The sequence below is a fragment of the Chinchilla lanigera genome, unplaced genomic scaffold, assembly GCF_000276665.1.
Source record: "Chinchilla lanigera isolate Chin_1 unplaced genomic scaffold, ChiLan1.0 scaffold00059, whole genome shotgun sequence".
In the NCBI taxonomy this organism is placed as follows: Eukaryota; Metazoa; Chordata; class Mammalia; order Rodentia; family Chinchillidae; genus Chinchilla; species Chinchilla lanigera.
In genome coordinates this window covers 10,276,091-10,282,463 of record NW_004955460.1, presented here as the reverse complement: position 1 = coordinate 10,282,463, position 6,373 = coordinate 10,276,091, and positions in this window count along the sequence as shown.

Sequence of the window (6,373 nt, the reverse complement as noted above, 5' to 3'; positions counted from 1 at the left end):
TATATATATTTTTTTTTTTTTTTTCCAGTACCATAGAAAAAGAAAATACTCAGTCCCTCATTCTGCAATCTGAAGGACCCCACTTCTAGACCCCACTTTGCATTGTATCCTGGCCTTGGACAGGGCCTGTAGCGGGTGTTGTGGGTTGGACAGTAGGCCCCCAAAAGATAAAGTCCTAGCCCCTGGAACCTCAGAATGAGAGCTCCTTTGGAAAGATATTGCAGGCTAGTCCTATAAGAAGAGAAGCACGGTGTGGTAGTATAAGTCCCAGAGTCCCAGCACTCTGGGAGGCTGAGGCAGGAGGCTCGAGATTGAGCCCAGCTGGGCAATTTAGTAAGTTAGAGTCTGCCCTAAAATATAAACTAAGAAAAGCTACTACAGGTGTAGCTCAGTGGGACAGGCCTGGGTTCAATCTTCACTATGAGAAAAAGGCAACAAGCCACAAAGATACACATAGTTAAGGTGAAGACCTAGGTGCAGAAGCAGAGATTAAAGCACCCAGCTACAAGCCCTGGAGTGCCATGCCTGACCCAGGTCCCCAGAGACACAGGAAAGAGGCCTGGGACAGCAGTTTGCCTGGAGAACCTGGGAGGAAGCTGCCCCACAGCTACTTTGGTTTTGGACTCTGGCTCCTAAGTTGTGACAGAAAAAAATTCTGTTGCTTAAAAGAACCCAGACTGGCCAGGCGTGGTGGCACAGGCTGTAATCCCAGTACTTGGGAGGCTGAGGCAGGAGGATCATAGCAAGTTGAAGACCAGCCTGGGCTACAAAGTGAACTACTCAAGGCCAGCCTAAGCTGCACAGCAAGAGCCTGTCTTAAAAAGACCAAAAAAAAAAAAAAAAAAAAAAAAAAAAAAAAGGCACCTAGACTGCGAGCAGCCACAGGAAAGCGCAGTCAGCCACAGTTCTGTCCTGGATAGAGACGCGGGGCACAGTGGCTTAGGGACAGGGCGGGCCAGGATCCTGCCAGTGTGGTGGAGCTCACTACCAGCAGGCACAGAGGTGGGAGGAAGAGGTGTAATGGGCATGGGATTCCCAGTATCCTTTGCCCTGGGTTAGACAGGGCATGCGCAAAGGCATCCTCTTGCCAGACCCCGGGGAAGGAGGCTGTTTCAGCCCTTCTGTCCAGACAGGGAAACCGGGGCTGGAGATTTAGCTCAGCGGCACAGCGCCTGCCTGGCAAGCGCAAGGTCGTGAGTTCGATTCCCGGTACCGGAAAAACAACAACAACAAAAAAGAGACAGGGAAACCGAGGCAGCATCTGTGCCAGCCCACACCAAGCAGGTGGCAGAAGCAGGACTTGCCTCGTATGCCCACTGTCCATGCCCTCCTTTCCTGGCGCATTTGGTTGACACCTGGTATCAGCGGGCACAGCCCAGCAGGGGACACACAGAGCTGAGTCCTGGGCCCAGGGCTGCCCCTCCGTGTGACCCAGGAAGTCACGGAGTTCAAGCTTCACCCGCACCCCAGGGGCTTTGCAGGCTCTGCCCTTCCTAGCTGTTGGCTGGGACCCAGGACCCCCGACCCTGGTGGCCTGACAGTCGAACCTCTCTCTTCCTGTCGGTCGGGGTGTCAACGCAAGCATCCCAGCAAACAAGGCTGACGCTGGCTGTTCCCACCTCCGACCTTGCTTTGGAAATGAGAGTGTCACCCTCAGCGTGTTGGAAGGGAACGGAATGGGGTGGGCTGAGCAGAAGCCACCTGGACACCAGCAGGTGGTCCATGCAGGTGTTCCACTTTGCTCAGCAGTGTGGTAAAAATAGTGCCAAGGTCTAGGAGTGCACTTCGGTGGCACAGCACTTGCCTGGCATGCTCAAGGTTCTGAATTTGATCCCCAGCACTGAAAAAACAAAGCAGGGGAGGGGTTGAGGAATTTGTATACACAATTCTCTAAGAAGATATGCAAATGTACAATCAGCATATGAAAAGGTGCTCCACACCACTGACCATTAGGGAAATACAAATCAAACAGGGTTCCTATAAAAAAAAAAAAAGACCCAGAAAATGGGCCAGGTGTCAGGACACATGCCTGTAATCCCAGCACTCCGGGAAGCTGAGGCAGGAGGGTTGCAAATTCCAGCCCAGCATGATAAACTTTATGAGACCCTGTCTCAAAATAAAAAATAATAAAAATAAAAAATAAAAAAAGGATGGGAAACTCAGTGAGAAACCCTGCGTTCAATATCTACCACCACAACAAAACAAACACACAATAAGAAAACAATAAAACAGACACAATAAAACAAAACCAGAAAATGACAAGTGTGTTAAAGATGCGGAAAAGGCTACAGATATAGCTCAGTGGTATAAGCACTCCCTGGTACAAGCACAAGGTCCTGGGTCTGATTCCCAGTACCGAAAAAAAAAAGATGCAGAGAAATGGGAACACATGAGTGTGCGCTGCAGGTGCTACAGTGCAGCTGCCGTGGGAGACAGGATGGCTGTCCCTCAAACCATTATACTGCACTGCCCAGGATCCTCAGCTTCCCCCAGTACAGACCCAACATGTGCTACCAGGGGCAAGTGATTCAGCTGAGCGGTTTACATGCGTCCCCCAAATTTCAGGTGCTGGAAACTCAACTCCCAAATACATGAGTGGGGTGTGGAGGCTGGGCCTTTGCGGGGTGACTGGGTCCTGCCGCAGAGGAACAGATTGATGGGCTCCTGGGTTACGGAGGGAGTGGCTTGTTACCACAGCAAGCTCTGCTTGGCAGCTTGGGCTGCTGTGCACTGCCCTCCAACCCCTCTGTGACTCAGCAGCAAGGCCTGGGCCTGAGAGTGCCGCCACCAAGCTCTATGATGCCCCAGTCTCCAGAACTCTGAGCTACATAGAGCTGTACTCTCTGTAAACCGCCCAGTCTGTGGTACTCAGATATAGCTATAGAAAATGGAGGGAGACACTGAGTGTCCTTGGACAGGGGAATGGATAGACAAAATGTAGCATATCTAGGCAAGGGAATATTACACAGCTCTGTAAAGGAAGGGCATTGATATCTCCTCCAATGTGGACCTCGAGGATGCATTGCTGCTGCATGAAAGAAGCCAGGCATGAAAGGCAGATAGCAAAGGATTCTACCTCTGTGAGGTCTCCAGACTTCTCACATTCCTAGAGGTGGAAAAGAAGGTGGTGAGAGAACGGGTGTGGGGAACAGGGATGGGAAGGTAGTGTTTAATGGCTATAGAGTTTTAGCTTCTGTCTTCACATGGTCTCCCCTTGGATCTGCCCATCCGCAATTTACCCCTTTTCGATGTATTTATTTATCTATTTATTTATTTCTGTGGTACTGGGAGTTGAACCCAGGGCCTTTGCACTGAGCTGCAGCCCCAGCCCTTTTTAAATTGGAGACAGAGCCTCCCTAAGTCGATAAATTGCCTAGCATGGGCTCAGACTTGTGATCCTCCTGCCTCAGCCTCCAGCATGCTGAGATCGCAGGTCTGCGCAACCAAACCCGGCTTTTTTTTTTTTTCTTTTAGTACTGGAGGTTGAACCCAGGGCCTCACTCGTGCTAGCCAAGGGCTGTACCACCGAGCTGCACCCCCAGTCCTCCCTTTTATAAGTACACTAATCATACTGGAATTGGGGGCCACCCTGCACCCTGTTCATCTTAAGGAATTACATTGCAATGACCCTACTTCCAAATAAGGTCACATTTTGAGGAATCGGGGTTTAGGGTGGGAACATACATATTCAGCGGGGACACTGAGCCATAACAGGTGGCTTCCCAGAGAAGCGAGCTGCGCCAGAGCAGGGCAGGTTGGGGCTTCTGGGGGGAACCCAGACCTTTCCAGAGAGGAACACAGGAAGCAGGTCTTTCTGGAGGAGCAGCTCTGGAAGATTCCCCTACTTCCCCGCAGCCACCGAGGCTGGGTGTGGGGTACACGCGCGCAGGCGCAGTGTGTGGGGGCGTCTCCTGCCTCCCGCGCTCCTCTCCGGGTAAAGATGGAGCAAGACTTGAAGATAAAGTGCAGGGAGGCTTGGAGGGGGGCCCTCGTCAGGTTTGATCTTTGTGGGTTTGTTTTTGACTTTGTGCTGACTATAGATTGACTTGGGGGTGGGCACGGGCCGGAGGCAGATAGGAGAGGGAAGATTTCAAAGCTGCAGCCATGGGAAATGTTTTTCTTTTCTGCTTGAAAGAAAATGCCAAAGGAGATAAAAAGCAAGAGGGGGGAAAGAAGGGAGAGGGAGGTGAAGTGATATAATGTGAGGGGGGGGGAGGGGAAGATCCGGGAGCTTGGCTGCCCAGGAGGAGCCCTGGACAGGGTTAGGTTCTGCCCCCCGCAGGTCACCTCCTTAGGTCTCAGGGGACCACTCCCTTTGTCATACTGGGGATGGAACCCAAGTCTTTGCACTGAGCTAACTCCCCAGCCCCTTTTTTATTTTGAGATGGACTCTTAAGTTGCCCAGGCTAGACTAGAACCTGTGATCCTCCTCCTGCCTCAGCCTCCCAGAGTGCTGGGATTACAGTGTGCTGGCTACTGTCCCCAGCTCAGGGACCCTTTTGATGAGTCACATGCGCCACACACCTGTGTGTGCCTGCATCAGAGAATGGAGCTCCAGGAACACCCCTAGACTGGGTGTGGGCGTGAGAAATCAGAGAGCCAGAGGGAAATGGGAAATTTGATCTTCTAGGTGTGTCCTGGGTCCTGGCTGTGCCGGCCAGGACAGGCTATAGCTCCTGCCCTGTGGCCACTGCCCTCCTGAACTCCCTTGGAATGCAGCCCTCTGTTAGCTTGACCTCAACCCACCCCTACTGCCCTAGGCCAAACCACTGACCTTTGACCTCCCCCTAGGTTACAGGCAGGAGAGTCCCCAGAAGACCACAGGGAAGATTGGCTGAAGGAATAAAACCGGGGTGGTGAATTGTGTTAGTGTGGGTGGGTTATTTACCTTTTTATTTGGTGGCATTGGGGATTGACCCCCAGGATCTTCGGACTGAGCTACATCCCCCACCCATTTTTTATTCTGAGATAGGGCCTTGCTAAACTGCCTAGGCTGGGTTCAAACTTGCAATCCTCCTGCCTCAGCCTCCCATCTGCTGGGATTACAGTAAGTGTACCATCACACCTGGCATCATTTACTTTTTTTTTTTTTTTTTGTCTTTTTGAGACAGGGTCTGGCTATGCAGTTCAGGCTGGCTGAACTGGCCAGCCCAGGCTGGTCTCGAACTCTCAACAATCCTCCTGAGTGCTGGGGTTACAGACATGCACCACCACGCCTGGCTGGCATCATTTATTTTTTTTTGTTTTTTCTTTCAGTATCAGGAATCGAACTCAGGACCCTGCGCTTGCCAGGCACGCACTTTGGCGCTGAGCTAAATCCCCAGCCCCTCATTTACTTTTAAGGGCTGCAGCTCAGTGGCAGTGTGCATGCTTAGTATGTATGAGGCCCTTGGTTCCATTCCTAGCACTGTGAAAATAAAAAACAAAACAAAAAACCGCAACATCAACAAGACAAGGCCTTGTGCAGGGGCTCCACGTCTCCCCAGCACTCTGCCTGGCCAAGCTGCCCGCTTCTTAGCCCTGTGAGTCTGTCACTTTTCCTTCCTGCCCTGAAGGCGTCTCAGCCACTGAATGTGTAGAATGGTACCTACATCCCAGGGCTGTCTGAGCCTGCCGGGACTCGTCGGCAATGTGCAATGTGTGCATAGGGAGTTTTCAAGCTGTAAGGAGGAAGGGAAGGCCAGGATCCGGAGGCACCAACCATGTGGGTCTGAGAGGTGGGAGGCCTGAGGGCGCCTCTGGGGAGGGCTGGCGGAGGGATGCACTCTGAAGGCCCTGTGCACTGGCCTGCCAGGGATGTGCAGGGCCCCAGACAAAGCTGGGAGCCAGTGGGGGAGGGGACGGGGCTTCTCAGACCCAGCAGCCTCCTCCTGGGACGCCCGCTCCCCACTTGGGTGCAGTGCCCCTCCCCCAAAGCACGTGCTGCCAAGCCTCCATTAGTCACCCCCGCACTGACATCCATAAATACCATTAGTCACACCCCACACAAGCTCGCAGCAGAACACACCCTGTCACACCCAGACAAAGACCCTGGGCCCCTAAAGAGGCCCTGGGTGTTCAGGGCTTGGTCCCAAGGGCTAGCACAGTGTGGTTCTGCAGGCCTTGAGTGGCCAGCCTTTCCAGAGCAGCCTCCAGTATCACAAACCCCCTCACAACCGGGCACTGAGGTCCCCGAACAACCGCAGTACCACTCGCTCCAAAACTCCCCCATCCTCTCTGGGCGCGCATAGCATAATAAACACCCACAAATGCCCTTGGCCCACCCCTCTTCCGCCTCTCGCAGGGGGTGGAGGGATCGGGCTGACATTGGCCCCCTCCCCCACGTCTGTCCTCGGATGGGTCTGGCAGGCAGGAAGTATTCCCCAAGGTCACC